Source organism: Triticum dicoccoides, chromosome 2B (assembly GCF_002162155.2).
Source record: "Triticum dicoccoides isolate Atlit2015 ecotype Zavitan chromosome 2B, WEW_v2.0, whole genome shotgun sequence".
In the NCBI taxonomy this organism is placed as follows: domain Eukaryota; kingdom Viridiplantae; phylum Streptophyta; class Magnoliopsida; order Poales; family Poaceae; genus Triticum; species Triticum dicoccoides.
In genome coordinates, this window is record NC_041383.1 from 615,783,470 (window position 1) to 615,802,197 (window position 18,728).

Consider the following 18,728-nt stretch of genomic DNA (forward strand, 5'->3'; position numbering starts at 1 on the left):
ATGCATTGTGTGTAGCTAATGTTGGGTGCATTGTGATTGTATCTTTTCTACCATGAATACAATGTTTAGTCGCTGCTTGAACTTTGGAGGTGCTCTGCATTTATGTTTTGCGGTCTCAGAAAGGGCTAGCGAGATACCACTATTGTCATATTATATCATGGTTGTTTTGACAACGTGTTGCTATTTGAGATGTCTTATTATTGCTCGCTAGTTGATTATATCGTTGATATAAGTAATTTTAAGAGTTATTGACGATATGTTAGTTAAAATCTTTGCTGAAAACCTGGGTGCTATTTAAGCTTATTTATGGAAACAAGAGCAAAAGAGTTCGTAAAAGTTTTTCTTCTTCACTTTCAGTTTATCAACTGAATTGCTTGAGGACAAGCAAAGGTTTAAGCTTGGGGGAGTTGATACGTCTCCGTCGTATCTACTTTTCCTAGCGATTTCCTCTTGTTTTGGACTCTAATTTGCATGATTTGAATGAAACTAACCCGGACTGACGCTGTTTTCAGCAGAACTACCATGGTGTTGTTTTTTGTGTAGAAATAAAAGTTCTCGGAATGGAATGAAACTTTGCGAGGATTTTTTGTATAATAAAAGATAATTTCTGGAGCCAAGAACCACCAGAGTTGGGCACCTGGGTGGGAACAACCCACCATGGCGCGCCACCCCATCCAGGCGTGACCAGGTGGGTTGTCCCCACATGGTGGCCCTATAGACCCTGGAACCGACGATATAAAATCCTATTTTTTTCAGGAAAAAAAGAGGAGAAAGAGTTACCGCGTTTTACGAGATGGAGTAACCGCCCTCTCCTGTTCTTCATTAGGAGGCTAGATCTGGAGTACATTGGGGGATCCAGAGAGGAGGACCTTCGATCTTCGTCATCACCAACCCTTCTCCATCGTCAATTCCATGATGCTCCCCACCGGTAGTGAGTAATTCCTTAGTAGGCTCGCTGGTCGGTGAGGAGTTGGATGAGATTCATCATGTAATCAAGTTAGTTTTGTTAAGGCTTGATCCCTAGTATCCATTATGTTCTGAGATTGATGTTGCTATGAATTTGCCATGCTTAATGCTTGTCACTTGGGGCCCAGGTGCCATGATTTCAGATCTGAACCGTTTATGTTATCACCATTATATCTATGTTCTAGATCCAATCTTGCAAGTTATAGTCACCTACTACGTGTTATGATCCGGCAACCCCGGAGTGACAACAGTCGGGACCACTCCCGGTGATGACCGTAGTTTGAGGAGTTCATGCATTCACTGTGTGCTAATGCTTTGTTCCGGTTCTCTATTAAAAGGAGGCCTTAATATATCTTAGTTTCCAATATGACCCCGCTGCCACGGGAGGGTAGGACAAAATATGTCATGCAAGTTCTTTCCATAAGCATGTATGACTATTTACGGTATACATGCCTACATTATATTTATGAACTGGAGCGCCCTAGGTTATGACTATCTCATGATGAATATCATCCAACGAATCGTCGATCCAATGCCTACGATTTTCCTACATATTGATCTTGCTAAGTTACTACTGCTGCTGTTACTATCGTTACTGCTACAAAACTATTAGTATCACTGTTACCGTTACTGTTGCCGCTACCATTACTATCATACTACTTTGCTACTGATCACTTTGCTGCAGATAATTAATCTCCGTGTGTGGTTGAATTGACAACACAACTGCTAATACTTGCAAATATTCTTTGGCTCCCCTTGTGTCGAATCTATAAATTTGGGTTGAATACTCTACCCTTGAAAACTATTGCGATCCCCTATACTTGTGGGTTATCAGGACCTTTTTCTGGCGCCGTTCCCGGGGAGCATATATATATTTGTGGACTCACATGGGATTATTAACAAATTATCACTATGAAGAATCTGAAGGATGCTAAGACTAAGATTTTTCCCTCTAAGACGAGGGGAGGTAAGGAACTGTCATCCAGCTCCGCTTTAGATTCACCTTCTGTTATAAGTAAACTTGCAACACCACCACATGCTATTAATTCTAATATGTCACAAGTTATTGATGATGCTACTTTTTTTATGAATATTACTCATGATGATGCTAGTACCTTGCTTGATGATTATGTGCCACTAGGTGAATTTCTTGATGAACAAATTGCTAGAGTAAGACAACATGATATTGTTGAAACTGATGATGAGCTAGAAACTAAAAATCTTGAAACACCTATTAGAACTAGCCCTCCTAGATATGAATTTCCAAAGGTACCGGAAGGTAATGCTATAGGTGAGGAGGCAACTAGAGATATTCTTGCTTGTAAGGATAGAGATGATCTAGAAAAAATATTATGCAAGTATAAAGAAAGATCTTGGAATGCTAGAATGAAATGTGATCCTAAATTTGCTACTTCACCTATCTTTATTGATGATAAGGATTATGAATTCTCTGTCGACCTAGAGGTAATTACTTTGGTTGAATCTGATCCATTCCATGGTTATGAAATTGAAACTGTTGTTGCACATCTTACTAAGTTGAATGACATAGCCACCCTTTTTGCTCATGATGAGAAGATTCACTATTACTATATCCTCAAATTATTTCCGTTCTCATTAATGGGTGATGCTAAAGCTTGGTACAAACTCCTGGTTGTGTCGTAGTCCCTAGGATATGATTTATTACTTCTCTGAAAAAATATTTCTCCGCTCATAAGAAACAAGCCACCTTGTAGGAAATATTTAACTTTGTGCAAATTGAAGAAGAGAGTCTCCCACAAGCTTGGTGGAGGCTTCTCCAATTTATTAAAGATTTGCCTGATCATCCTCTTATGAAAAATGAAATACTTGATATCTTCTATAATGGACTAACTGGTGCTTCTCGGGATTTCCTAGACAGTTGCGCTAGTTGTGTTTCGAGGGAACGAACTGTTGAGCAAGCTGAAGAGTTATTGAATAACATATTGAAAATTTATGATGATTGGACTCCTCCTAAAACACCGCCTAAACCCGATCCAAAGAAGAGAGGTATCTTATATCTCAGTCCTGAAGATATGCAAGAGGCAAAGAAATATATGAAGGAAAAAGGTATTAAAGTCGATGATGTCAAAAATTTACCTCCTATTGAAGAAATACATGGGCTTGATACACCACCACCACCTAAGGTGGTAGAGGTAAATTATTTAATAAAATTCAATGATAGTGATAATACTCGTAATAAACATCCTAGTCAATGCCTTTATGAGTTTGATAATTGCATTAGAAAGCAAGATCACTTCAATGCAAATGTTATGAAACAATTTGTCGTGGAATTAACACGGCAAATGTCCTAGTGTAAGGACTTAGTCGCAAGGCCAACACATCTATGTGGTAGCTTGAGAGGGGTTGATCGGGATGAGAGACGCAACACGCAAGACAAGGATTTAGACAGCTTCGGGCCCCGGGAAACATCATCCGGTAATAACCCTACATGCTGTTTGTGGCTAGGTCTCATTATGATCATGAGAGAGTCGCCGGTAAGCCGGCTCTTTGCGTCTAGCCCTAGAGATTGTTCTTGTTTCTTGTCCCTCTTTGGGGAGCTCTGCCCCTCTTTATATAAGTTAGAGGGGCGGGTTACATGTGGAGTCCTAGTAGGACTAGGACTAGCCTATCTTCTACTACAAGCCGGATACAAGTCCGGGTCTTGATTCCTTGTAAGGGAAATATTCCTTACACCTTTCTTCTTAAGTCGGCCCACCATCACATGAACCGGCCTACTGGGCCTTGGGCCTTGTCATCCGTTTGACCCGCCCGCCGGGTCTCCAGTGAGTCACAATGTCCAGGCGGGTTATATGTAAAATGCCATGTCTAGGCAGATCGCCAGTGAGTCGCCTAGCTCTAGCCGGGTCTTCTGGTGAATCGCCAAGTCCGGCCGGGTCATAACTCCGGCCGGGTCATACTGCGGGGTATATCCCCGACATTAGCCCCCAGTTTAATTTGGATTTATCCATGTTAAACTGATCCTGCAAAATAAACACCAGAACAACTTTGACAGGTTGTGCTCCGGGTTAAAAATTCTTGTAAGCCGGCACCTGATAATCCTTAATTCCTTGCACTCCGGGTTAAATATTCTCCTGAGATAGGACCTGATTATCCTTAAGTCCAATTGTCATTTCCTTCATCTAGAAAATCCGGGTCAAATAAGCTAGCTTCATACTCAATTTGCTAATGTTGGTTTCTCACAGAAAAATATTGTGAAGAATAATCCACTTGAGTCGGCTTCCAAGGCACCGGGTTAAATAATTTTGGTCTTCAAATACTCATCTGATATTCAGCCAGCTTGAAGATGTAAAACTTGCCGGTTTATCATTACCAAAAACTGACTGATTATAAAACAGACGATGCCGGGTCATAATTGTTGTTAACACCGGTTTATGTAATTGATCCTCCTGATTTGCTCAAAACTGATAATTTGAAGATTTTTTCTCCTTTATATCCATATTACCTGTAGCCCCCAAGTCTTGAGCAGAACAAAGTGATGGTTTAAGACTTGCTCCAATAAATGTTGCAACCTTGAAGAAATCCGGTTTATTCATCTCAATCATATAAACTGAATATTCCACACATGTAGCCCCCAAGTCCCGGGTTGTCATGCTTGCAGCAACCTGGGACTTGTAATTGCTTTATTCTCATGAAAACTTCAACCAGTGTAGCCCCCAAGGGCCGGCTTAGTAAGATAATACTGAGCTGGGACTTTGTATATAATTGATAATAACATCATATAATATAGTCTCCACCATGGGGCTTGAACCCACGTCCACAAGGTTAAGAGTGTTGTACTCCACCAACTAAATAGTGGACCGTTCAATATAATGGATTAATGCTTTTGTACCTTAAATTTTTGACAGGAGCAATTGGTAGCCCCCAAGGGCCGGCTCATTACAATGGGATGAGTCGGGTCTTTAAATAAGTTGATCAAAAAATGACTTTACATTAGCCCCCAAGTGCCATGGTGCATGCTGGCAGTGACATGGGACTTACATATTTGATATAATCCCAATCTGAATAATATAGCCTCCAAGTGCCGGGTCGTAAGCCTGCAGCGACTCGGGACTATTCCTTCCATTGTAGAATAAATCATATCCATTGATAAAAATAATAGCCGTTGCGCTAAAGTGACTTTGAAAACCTCAATCATAGCACTGGTTATTGATAATCACAATAGAAATCCAGCCATGTTGGCTATTCAAGATTTGAATAATATAATCCAGTATGAAAACCTCAATCATTCAATATCATCATGAAAATCCAGCCAGTTTTGGCTATTAAAGATTTGAATACCTCATCGATTGACAAGTAAATCTGGAGTTTAAATACTCGACAACTCTTGGCCGATGGCGATTTAATACGCCTCCATTGTAAGCCAGAATTTTTATAACCCGGCGGCTTATAGCCTTTGAGAAAAATCCAGAACGGATCATCATTTTGAAGCATCAACTTTGGTAATGAGCTTGAACTTAATCATTTATATGTCATATTTCTGCAAATCCTGGAAAGAATTTAAACAACATATACCCTGGCGACTTATCGTCAAAAACCAGGGCAGGTAACCACCCAAATCTAATCTTATCCTGCCCACAAGTAGATCACAAGAACCCTTGGCGGTTTACCGCAGGGAGGGTCATAATACCTCACATATAACCACTATGATATTGAATTTGTATTGCCGGTTTACATGACCTGTGTAGTAAGGGTGATAACCCAATCCTTAGAAGCCAATGCTTCCATATAAATGATGGTTGTCATATGCTGGCGACTTATAGTCAAAAGTCAAGCCGGGTTAATCATAAAACACTTATATACATTTGAGATATAATCCCCAAAAGGTCTCAAGTTAAGTAATTGTGGCTACAATAAACTTTACCAGAGATAGAATAAAACTTTTTGAGGCTTCTGATTCGGATACGATCAGTAAACCGTTCCAAAGGGGTTAAGCTAAGATTCGAATACGATCATATAGCCCCCAGTGGCTTTGGCGATGCCGATCAAGTGGGTATCGACAGCTATGTTCTCTTTGGTTCGAATACGACCTATGTTTGAACAGGAAGCCCCCAAGTGACCATAAGAGTTGTTTAATGGCGCTGGTTCGAATACGACCCATGTCAGACCCAAAGGGGTTAAGCTATGATTCAGATATGATCAAGAAGCCCCCTAGTGGGTTTGGCAGTATGCCGATCAAGAGGGTGTCGACAGCTATGTTCTCTTTTGTTCGAATACGACCTATGTTTGAACAGGAAGCCCCCAAGTGACCATAAGATTTTTTTAATGACGCTGGTTCTAATACGACCCACGTCAGACCCAAAGGGGTTAAGCTATGATTCAGATATGATCAAGAAGCCCCCTAGTGGGTTTGGCAGTATGCCGATCAAGAGGGTATCGACAACTATGTTCTCTTTGGTTCGAATACGACCTATGTTTGAACAGGAAGCCCCCAAGTGATCATATAAGTTTTGGCATTGCACCGATCAAGAGGGTACTGATAGCTATGCTCGATGAGCAAGAAGCCCCCAAGTGATCATAATAAGATAAGCCGTAAGGCATGATACCCAAGTTTGAACCGCACATCATGGCAGCAAGTTCTTTTGGCAACCTTTAATTTTTCTGAGAACTCAAACTTGTGAGAGATTAATGCTTTTTGAACTGGAACTTTAAACCGGATTTGAAAGCTTTAAAAATTTGTGAAGGACAAATTTACCTTAAGCCGGATTTTGAACCGGATTTGAGAGCTTCAAAAATTTGTGAGGGACAAATTTACCCTGGGCCGGCTTTTGAACTGGATTTAAGAGCTTCAGTGCTTTGTGGGAGAAAGATGTCTCTTGAACCAGATTTTAAACCAGAGTCCTTATTTTGAGCCAGAAATCTTCTCACGGCTTTTAAATTTTCATCGATCTAGCAGTAATCTCCGGGGCCCGGGTTATTTTTCCCTTTAATGACCTGGAGTTCTTGAATTCATTGAAATCGTCTAATTTTGCCGAGTCATATCATTGTAGCCCCCCAAGTCTCAAGACGACTTGAGGAGTTGGCTTGAGATTCTCCATAATTAACCGTGATATAGACCGGTTTGAATCCTGCATGGGACAACTTGCAAACCAAAGTAATTGCTCTTTTGAAGAAAATAATATGTAATATAAAATATATTGGATGGATTTCACCTGATATGTTAGGCTAGTGATTATCCACAGAAGGTTGTGGTGATTGCGGCGGGTTATAAACGATCCCGTATGAACCGTGTCAGCAACTCGGCCAATGGTTCCTTCCAACTGGCTGTTTGAAGTTAACCAAACCGTAGAGCCGGCGACTTGTGCACCTATCCATTGAGCCATCCAGTGCAGACGGCGGTTGGTAATATATGATAATTTGCCTCCAATTTGTTGGAAGAGAAACCGGGCTTCCCAAGTAGTGACTTGCTCATACTCAATAAATAGCTCATCCAGAAAAATGTGGCCCGGTGTGTTGATGTACACCAGGTCGCGAGAGACGGACCGTAAAAACGACCGCAACATCAAAGGCAGCTCAGACAGATGAATCAACCGTGGTGCTGTAAACCGGTGCAGGCGGGTAAGTTGTCCTCCTTGTTGTAAGCTAGCATGGTCGTAAGAGATGGCCACGGCGTTGTAAGCCGGCGCGGTCGCGAGAGACGGCCACGGTGTTGTAAGCCGGCGTGGTCGCGAGAGACAGCCACGGCGTTGTAAGCCGGTGCGGGAGTCCGTAGAGTAACGACGACCACCTGTGCCAAAAGATGTTGGCGTGCCTCCACCTCCGCGGTATAATATCACTTTTTGTCATAAATAATTGCCCTGCATAAACAATATTGCAGACCAAGGCAAAGATAAACTTTATCTTTTGACAAAAACAACATGTGATAATAAAACAAACTTGGATGGATATCACCTGATTTGTTTAGGCCCAAAATAATCCGCCATGAAGTTGATGATCCCTAGGTGAAACTGAAATCCCTCACGGGTGAATCAGATGCGGGAACAAACAGATAAACCGGTCATGGCGTTTGTAAGCCGGTGTGGACGAGCAAGTTGTCCTCCACATTGTAAGCCGGTGAGGACGCGTGAACCGGCCGCGAGGGCGGATGGGCGAGTCGTCCATGGCGTTGTAAGGTGGTGCTGACGGGCGAGCCGGTCGGCGCGTTGATGTAAACCGGACCGCAGGGGCGATGGCTGTATATAACAACACTATAGGCAGAGTGGTTGTTTTCAAAAAATTAATAAATATTGATAAAAGTAAACTGGATGGATATCACCTGGTATTTTTTGCCGGATGTTGGCGCTGGATAATGCATAGTGCTGCTTTTGTTTTTTGACAAAAGAATTAATTGGTTCTGTGTCTTCTAGTGCCTGAGCTCTCTACATAACCCGGCCGGCACTTTTTGAGCCAGAATTTTTGGAACCAGAACTTCTTGATAATCCGGCCGGAACCTTTGATAATCCGGAACTTTTTACCGGAACCTCTTGATAATCCGGCCGGAACTTTTGATAATCCGGAACTTTTGAACTGGAACCTCTTGACAATCCGGCCGGAACTTTTTGATAATCCAGAAGTTTTGAACCGGAACCTCTTGATAATCCAGAACTTTTCTGTAGCCTAAGTCGGAACTCTTTGATGACTCGGATGTAACCTTTCGGCAATTCGGCTGGAACCCTTCGGCGATTCAGACCGAACTTTTCGTCGAGGCAATCGGAACTCTTTGGTGATTCAGACGGAACCTTTCGTTGAGGCGGTCGGAACCTTTCATCAATTCACACGGAACCTTTCATCGAGGCGGTCGGAACTTTTCACCGATTCAGACGGAACCTTTCGTCGAGCTGGTCGGAACTTTTCGGCCATTTAGATGGAACGTTTCGTCAAGGCGGTCGGAACTTTTTCGGTGAGCCAGCTGGAACTCTCCGACAAGTCGACCGGAACTTCTTCAATAAGCTTGGCGGAGCTTCTCGATCCCTGGGATAGTGTCCTTCAAGAACTCAACACCACCGTGCGCGAGCCCCACGGTGGGCGCCAACTGTTGTGGAATTAACACGGCAGATGTCCTAGTGTAAGGACTTAGTCATGAGGCCAACGCATCTATGTGGTAGCTTGAGAGGGGTTGATCGGGACGAGAGACGCAACACACAAGACAAGGATTTAGACAGCTTCGGGCCCCGGGAAACATCATCCGGTAATAACCCTACATGCTGTTTGTGGCTAGGTCTCATTATGATCATGAGAGAGTCGTCGGTAAGCCGGCTCTTTATGTCTAGCCCTAGAGATTGTTCTTGTTTCTTGTCCCTCTTTGGGGAGCTCTGCCCCTCTTTATATAAGTTAGAGGGGCGGGTTACATGTGGAGTCCTAGTAGGACTAGGACTAGCCTATCTTCTACTACAAGCCGGATACAAGTCCGGGTCTTGATTCCTTGTAAGGGAAATATTCCTTACACCTTTTTTCTTAAGTCGGCCCACCATCACATGAACCGGCCTACTGGGCCTTGGGCCTTGTCGTCCGTTTGACCCGCCCGCCGGGTCTCCAATGAGTCACAATGTCCATGCGGGTTATATGTAAACCGCCATGTCCAGGCAGATCGCCAGTGAGTCGCCTAGCTCCAGCCGGGTCTTCTAGTGAATCGCCAAGTCCAGCCGGGTCATAACTCCGGCCGGGTCATACTGCGGGGTATATCCCCGACACAATTGAAATACAACTATGATATGATTGCTCGCTTAAGTGACTTGTTATTTAGAATCTCAAACGATGTTAGAGGTGTAGGAAAGCATGCCTCTATGGTTCAAACTCAATTAGAACAAGTTGCTAAATCTCAAAGAGAGTTGCTTGCTGAAATGAACAATAATATAAGTGACTTTGCTGTTAGAGTAGCAACTAGAGGAGGTAAAATGACCCAGGAACCACTTTATCCTGAGGGACACCCGAAGAGAATTGAACAAGACTCTCGAATAATTAACACTGATGCACCTAGTCCTTCTAAGAGGAAAAAGAAGAAGAAAAATGATAGGTCTTTGCATGCCTCTAGTGAACCTGAAGTAGAAAAACCTCCTGATAATGATAATGAAGTTTCTATCTCTGATGCTGAAACTCAATCTTGTAGTGAACACACACCTTCTGATAATGAAAAAAATAATGATGGGGGTTCATGAAGACACTCAAACTAATGATAAAGAACCAGACAATGATGTTGAGATAGAACCAACTGTTGATCTTGATAACCCACAACCAAAGAATAAAAGATATGACAAAAGAGACTTTGTTGCTAGAAAACACGGTAAGGAAAGAGAACCATGGGTTCAAAAACCTATGTACTTTCCACCTAAGTCAACTAAAAAGAAAGATGATTAAGAATTTGAACGCTTTGCTGAAATGCTGAGGTCTGTTGATACGTCTCCAACGTATCTATAATTTTTGATTTTTCCATGTTGTTATATTGTCATTCTTGGATGTTTTACAATCATTTTATACCATTTTTTGGTACTAACCTGTTGACATAGTGCCCAGTGCCAGTTATTGTTTTCTGCCTGTTTTTTACATCGCTGGAAATCAATAGCAAACGGAGTCCGAACGCAACGAAGCTTTTTGTGGATTTTTTCTGGACCAAACGGAGTCCAAACGGAGATCACTGTTATCATGGTTTATGCGACATAGGTGCTAGCGCGAGTTCTATTCCTTTTACATTATATCATGTGAATGATATAGCACCCACTGAAATAGAAGACATAGATGTTACTATTAAACTTGCTAATAGAGACACCATCACACCACTTGGGTTTGTTAGAGATGTTGAAGTCTTGTGTGGGATAATAAATACCCTACAGATTTTCTTGTTCTTGGTTCCCCACAAGATGACTTTTGTCCCATTATCTTTGGTAGACCTTTCTTGAACATCGTTAATGCTAAAATAGATTGCGCAAGCAAACTGTTAGTGTTAGTTTTGGTGATGAGTCTCACAAGTTTAATTTTTCCAAGTTTAGTAGAAAGCATCATAAGAAATAACTATCTAGTAAGTATGAAATAATTGGTCTTGCTTCTATTGTTGTGCCTCCTACTAATCCTCTAGAACAATATTTGCTAGACCATGAAAATGATATGCATCTGAATGAAAGCAATGAAATAGATAAAATTTTCTCTGAACAATGTCCTCTGCATAAACACAATTTGCCTATTGAAACTCTAGGAGGTCCTCCTCCACCTAAAAGTGATCATGTGTTTGAATTAAAACAATTGCCAGACACTTTGAAATATGCTTATCTTGGCGAGAAAAAGATATATCATGTTATTATAAGTGCTAACCTTTCATAACATGAAGAAGAAATATTATTGAAGGTTATGAAGAAGCACCGAGCTGCTATTGGATATACTCTTGATGATATAAAGGGCATTAGTCGCACTCTTTGTCAGCACAAAATTAATATGGAGCCTGATGGTAAACCCATTGTTGATCACCAATGACGTTTAAATTCTAAAATGAAAGAAGTGGTAAGAACTGAAATATTGAAGCTTCTAGAAGCAGGTATAATCTATCCGATAGCTGATAGTAGATGGGTAAGTACCGTTCATTGCGTCCCTAAAAAGGAGGTATTACTGTTGTTCCTAATGATAAAAATGAACTTATTTGACAAATAATTGTCACTGGCTACAGAATGGTAATTCATTTTAGAAAATTAAATAAAGCTACTAGAAAAGATCATTACCCTCTACCTTTTATTGATCAAATGCTAGAAAGGTTGTCAAAGCAAACACATTTTTGCTTCCTTGATGGATATTCTGGTTTTTCTCAAATACCTGTCTCACAACCTGATCAAGAGAAAACCACCTTTACTTATCCTTTTGGAACTTATGCTTATGGACGTATTCCTTTTGGTTTATGCAATGCACTGATGTTTGCTTGAACTATGTTGGTATTTCCCCAAAGAGGAAGGGATGATGCAGCACAACAACAGTAGGTATTTCCCTCGGTGATGATGAACCAGTAGGAGAACCACGCAACCCAACTTAAACAGCTCCTGCACACAAATAACAAATACTCGCAACCCAACGTGTTAAAGGGGTTGTCAATCCCTTTCGGGTAACGGCGCCATAAATTGGCACGGAGATGGGAGAACGTTGTAATAGATTGGATAAATAGATCGCATATAAAATAAAGTGCAGCAAAGTATTTTTGTATTTTTGGTTTAATAGATCTGGAAATAAAAGCAAATAAAATAGATCGCGAAGGCAGATATATTAAAGAAGAGACCCCGGGGCCGTAGGCACTAGTGGCTTCTCTCGAGAAAAATAGCAAACGGTGGGAAAACAATTACTGTTGGGATATTGATAGAACTTCAAATACTCATGACAATATCTAGGCAATGATCATTATATAGGCATCACATCCAAGATTAGTAGACCGGCTCCTGCCTGCATCTACTACTATTACTCCACACATCGACCGCTATCCTACATGCATCTAGTGTATTAAGTTCATGGAAAAATGGAGTAATGCAATAAGAACGATGACATGATGTAGACAACATCTATTTATGTAGAAATAGACCCCATCTTGTTATCCTTAATAGCAATGATACATACGTGTCGTTTCCCCTTCTGTCACTGGGATCAAGCACCATAAGATCAAACCCATCACAAAACACCTCTTCCCATTGCATGATAAATAGATCAAGTTGGCCAAACAAAACCCAAATATGGAATAAGAAATACGAGGCTATAATCAATCATGCATATAAGATATCAAAGAAGACACAAATAACTTTCATGGATAAAAACATAGATCTGATCATAAACTGAAAGTTCATCGGATCCCAATAAACACACCACAAAAAGACTTACATCATATGGATCTCCAAAAGACCATTGTATTGAGAATCAAGAGAGAAAGAGAGGAAGCCATCTAGCTACTAACTACAGACTCGTAGGTCTACAAAGAACTACTCAGGCATCATCGGAGAGGCACCATTGGACATGATGAATCCCTTTGTGATGGTGTTGTGACACCCTCGATTCAATCGTACACTAATCATACACGCAAATGTGTATGATCAAGATCAAGGACTCACGGGAAGATATCACAACACAACTCTAGACACAAATTAAAATAATACAAGCTTTATATTACAAGCCAGGGGCCTCGAGGGCTCGAATACATAAGCTCGAAAACACAAGAGTCAGCGGAAGCAACAATATCTGAGTACAGACATAAGTTAGACAAGTTTGCCTTAAGAAGGCTAGCACAAAAGCAACATCGATCGAAAAGGCAAGGCCTCCTGCCTGGGAGCCTCCTAACTACTCCTGGTCATCGGCGGCCTCCACGTAGTAGTAAGCATCGGCGGTGGCATCTGGCTCCTGGGCTCCGTCATCTGGTTGCATCAGCCGGAAAGAAGAAGAAAGGGGGAAAAGGGGGAGAAAAGCAACCGTGAGTACTCATCCAAAGTACTCGCAAGCAAGGATCTACACTACATATGCAACATTATCAAAGGAAGGCTGTATATGTGGACTGGGCTGCAGAAATGCCAGAGTAGAGAGAAGGCCTAGTCCTATCGAAGACTAGCATCTTCTGGAAACCACCATCTTGCAGCAAACAGGAGGGAGTAGAGTAGCATAAAGTAAAGTAGTAGTAGTGTTATCAACCTCGGCCAGAGATCCTTTCTCGACTCCCTGCGAGAAAGAAATCCCAGAGCCGTACTATCCATTTCTCATCACAATCCAATTCTCATCACAAGTATCCAGTTCTAGTTGTATCGATCGGGATACAACTCCAAGTGTCCGTTACCGTAGGACAGGCTATGCATAGATTAGTTCTTCCCTGCAGGGGTGCACCAACTTACCCACCACGCTTGATTAACTCCGGCCGGACACACTTTCCTGGGTCATGCCCGGCCTCGGCCAAACAATACGCCGCAACCCGACCTAGGCTTAACAGAGAGGTCAGCACGCCGGACTAAACCTATGCCCCCAGGGGTCATGGGCCATCTCCCCGGAAACTCCTGCACGTTGCGTACGCGGCCGGTGAGCAGACCTAGCTACCTCCTTTAACAAGGCAGGCGCTTACGCAGTCCAACCCGGCGCGCGCCACGCAGTCGCTGACGTCTATTAAGCTTCGGCTGATGTATACGACACAGAACGCCCATACTATGCCCACGTGATGGTTAGTGCTATCAGGCCAGAGGCCCCTCGGATCAAATATCCAAATCGTAGTGGATTAGGAACGCGCGGTAACAAGCAGAGACTCACGAAAGATGTGACCCCGTTGCCCCGTCTCGAGGACTTGCGGCAAGGGCTAGGAATGCCCGACCACGCCTCGTAATTATCTCGCGGGCACCCTCCAGGTCAACCCGACTCCACATCACTCGCAATTAAGCTCGCGCGGGTACCCCTCAGGGTCGACCCGTCTTTCCAAGTAACAGTGGTAAAGTCCAAGTATCCGTGTGTCCAAACATTAAGGGGAAAACCCGAGGAATCACCCCCGGTGAATTCCACTCGATGTAATCATCAAGGTGAACGTAAGAGGATCCACCCTCGAGGTTCACACTTGAGGGGTTGCACGACAGAGCTGTATCGGAAGTGGTTAAGGAGGAAATCACCCTCGATGACCACGACCGAATAGCTACACTACAGGTTAACATCAGAAGTGCTGTAGAGGTCTCACCCTCGGCACTCAATAGTAACACTGCAGAGTCGAGCAACGAAGGGGCGTGATGTGACGTGAGGTGTCGGGTCCTGGTCTTCGATCCCGTTGATCGGGTCTTCAATGATGAAGCAGGGGCAACAAGGACAAGGTGGGGGTCACTGATGGATCACTAACCAACCTATACTAAGCAGTTTAGGATAAGCAGGTAAGGTACAACAGCAGATACAAAAGCAGGCTATGCATCAGAATAGGTGCAAACAATAACAGTAGCAAAATCTAATGCAAGCATGAGAGAATGGAATGGGCGATATCGGGATGATCAAAGGGGGGGCTTGCCTGGTTGCTCTGGCAAGTAGGGTTGTCGTCGACGTAGTCGATCACAGGGGCATCGGCATCGGTCTTGGGGTCTACCGGAGAGAAGAGGGGGAAGAAACAGTAAATATAAAGCAAACATAGCATCACAAAGCATAACGTGGCAATATGTTGTGCCGGGTGTGACCTAACGTATGGCTACATGATATAGGTGAAGGGGGAATTCAACCGGGAATGCATTCCCGGTTCCGGGCGTGTGTCAAACAGATGACATGAGGGGGAATGTTCCATGTTCAGATAGTTAGAGGCTTCTAACAGGTAAACGGACCGCATATTTGGATTCGTTGGATTTTTCTGAGCAACTTTCATATAGAAAACATTTTCATCCGAGTTATAGATTATTTTATATGAATTTTCTAAGTTTTAAACATATTCTGGAATTATTTATACTAACAGAAAAGGAATATGATGTCAGCATGACGTAGGAGTGGCGTCAGCAGTCAACAGTCCGGTTGACTGGTCAAAACTGACACGGGGGACCCACCTGTCAGCCTCTGTTACTTAACAGAGCTTATTTTAAACTAAACTAAGGTTAATTAGCTGATGGGCCCCACAAGTTAGTGGGTAATTAGCTAAACTAATTACTTTTAATTATAAAAACCATTTTATTTATTATTTAAGCGGTGGGGCCGGTTCGTCAGTGGCACTGTACCGCCATGTCAGCGTGTTGACTGGGTCGACCCAGTCAACGGGGCCCCTAAGGCCCACTGGCAGGGAGCCAGGGTCGGGCCCGCCCAGCCACGTCGGCGGCGGCCGGCATCTCACCGCCGGCGATGCTAGAATGCGGCGGAGCCGCTCGGGCCTCGTCGGAAACGCGCTAGGGGCGGCCGTTCCGCGTGCGGTTGGCATCGTTCAAATGCGCACACGACGCCGTGTCTGGTGGTGGTGGTGGCTCGCCCGGGGACGGCCGGAATAACCATCGGCGGGGAGCACGGGCGGCGGAGGCGTTCGGAGTCACGTCGGGAATGGGCTAGGGGGCACGAGAGGGCGAGAGGAAGGGCTGGCCGGGCTCCTGGGAACACCAGGAGCACGATGGAGGGCTCGGACGGGGGCCACGGCAGCGGTGGCCACGACGGTGATGGAGCAGGGCGACGGTGAGCTACGGCGGTTGCGGCGAGCGAGCTAGAGAGGGAGGCGGCCTACGTGAGAGAAGGGAGAGGGGGAGGAGCTCACTGGGTGGGCGCACGAAGGCCCGGCGAGTAACAGGAGCGCAGTGGCGGTGGCCGGAGTCGAAAGCGGCGGCGACGGCGGTCCAGGAGGAAGACGGATCCGGCGCTGGGGTGGCTCCCGCCTTGAGGTTGTTGGTGCAGACGAAGCAGCAGACGACTGCGGGGCTCGTGGGCACATCGGGGCGGCGAGGAGGGCCCGGTGGACGCGGTGGCGCAGCAACGCGGCGGCGATAGTGCGTCGAGGCGAGGTGGATCTAGAGAAGGGGGCAAGGCCAGAGGGAGAGAGGGGAGAGGGGGCGTCCAGGGAGAGTGAGTGGGTGCGGGGAGCCCGAGGGGTCGAGGGGACGTCGCCCTTATCCCTTCCCCGACGGGGACGGCGACAGGGTTCGGTGGCGACCAGCGAGCACGGTCGCTGGGTCGGGTGAACAGAGAGGAGGGAGGCGACCGGGTGAGGTGGGCTGCTGGGTTGGGCCGCCCAGATGACAAAGGCCCAGGGGGGTCAGGGGGGGATTCTTTTTCTTTTACCTCTGCTCTTTTCTTTTTACAGAAAAAGCATGGTAATATTTGGGCTGCCAAATGGATTTTGTAAAATGTGGGACTTGGCCACATAATTACATTGAAATAGTTAGCACTGCCACAAAAAGGCTGTGAGGCTTTTGAAAAAGTTTGAAATTTTTATAAACTAAAAAGGCATTTAAACTATTGTTTTAGCCACTGCTTTAAGTAGTTTAGGCCACTCAAACCCTTTGCAAAAATGTTGGTTCACCACCAATATTAGTTGTGGAATATTTGGCACATGATGAACATTTTTGTATTCATGTTTGAGAAATTTTGAATTTTGGACTTGATGTTTTGAACAAGTGGCAACTAGGCAAGGTAAACATGATGACATGGCATGATTAGTGGGAGATTACTGTGGCATGAATCTCAGGGTGTTACAAATCTCCTCCACTACAAGAAATCTCGTCCCGAGATTTAAGTGGTGAAGTAAAGAATAACTTTGGAAGAACTGACCCTTATAGGGTTAATTATCTGGTAAACAATTCAGGGAATGTGGCAGAAGTATCTCTCGAGTTGAAACTTAAGAAAACATCAAGAGCAAAACATGAAGGTACAATAGGAAGTTTCAAGCGAATGGACAAACGATCGATACCTGAACAGAGTGTGAGAAGGGGGTTCAGAGCATCGGGAATAGATCATATCTCGGAAGGTGGCTCGTGACAAAACACAAAGCCAAGAGCAAATGATACTTCGGAATAAAAGGATATACAGGAGAGTCAGGTTCCGATCCTGTGGAACTGTGGGTTATGAGCCCACCATGTGGGTTAAAGGTAGAAAGGGGGCCGATAGCAAGGCATGTCAGATGATAGACTGTCAGTTATGTTGTCAACACGTTGGTACCAAGGGCGAGGGACAGAGAGAACTATTTTCCTGCTCGCTGAACGAGGCGGACTAGTAGGCGAAGTTCTCGTCCATTGGGGGTTACCAGGATGTCGTCAGCAATAGTAACAGGGTCACACTGACAGAGTTGTAAACCGAGGTGTTTCCATAAGCAGGGAATTATTTCTGCTTATAACATATATAGATCACAAGAAAGGTTGAGCAAACCAATGGAAAGGAAAATGTGTTTATTATGATAACCAGACCAATGGAAAGGAAAGATGTTTATACCCAAGTGTTAGAGTATAACTTTCCCAAGGAAAGGCAGAGCATGATATACATGTTAGACCAACAAGTACATCACCATTTGGATAAAGGGGCAAAGGAATTCATGATTTTATCCATACAATGGTGTTTGAATAATAAATCAAGAAACATTTAGCATTGCGCTTCCAATGTTCTTGTTGATATACAGGTACCATAGTCATGCTTCGAGATAGCAATAACATGGTGTTTCGGGTAAGAGTTGGATCTGAAGATCTCAAAAGATACAATGGGACACTTCCAAGATTATATATGTCGGAACGTAAGGAATAACCAAACACGACCAGGTCTGTGTTGGCAGGAAGTCAAGGATGTCATCGATGATATCACAAATCATCGACGGGTAGGGGTGGTATTTCTAGCCATGAATTCAATTGACATCTCTGAAGAAGCCAAAGTGTTGACGGTGATCACGACAAATTTTGTTGAGAGACTCTATGAAGATGCCATCGAGCTGCGAGGACATCAAGCAAAAGGAAGGATGTAGTGAAAGACTACGAGAACCACGGATTTGACACAAGCTTGAAATCAAGCTTCTTGTTCGAGGTGAAAAGATAAGATGGGGAAGATCGACGTAGGCTTAGCTCGTCGACGGAAGTTGCTCCGGGCATAAGGACTAGGTAGCACTGTTAGAATTAGCACGATAATGATTTAGTCGATCAGGCTAGGAATGAGATGATGGAGTATCACTCAAATTAAGAATTTACAAGAGGTAGTGCAATGACACAATATCCGCGAGATACCCGGGGTAATACTCGAAGGTAGGTCATAATAGAGGTTGGGCAGGCGTATTGACCTGCAGAAGACAAGTGATTTAACTTGTCCAAGAAATGGGACCAAAGAAGAACAATCATGGTCGGAACCAC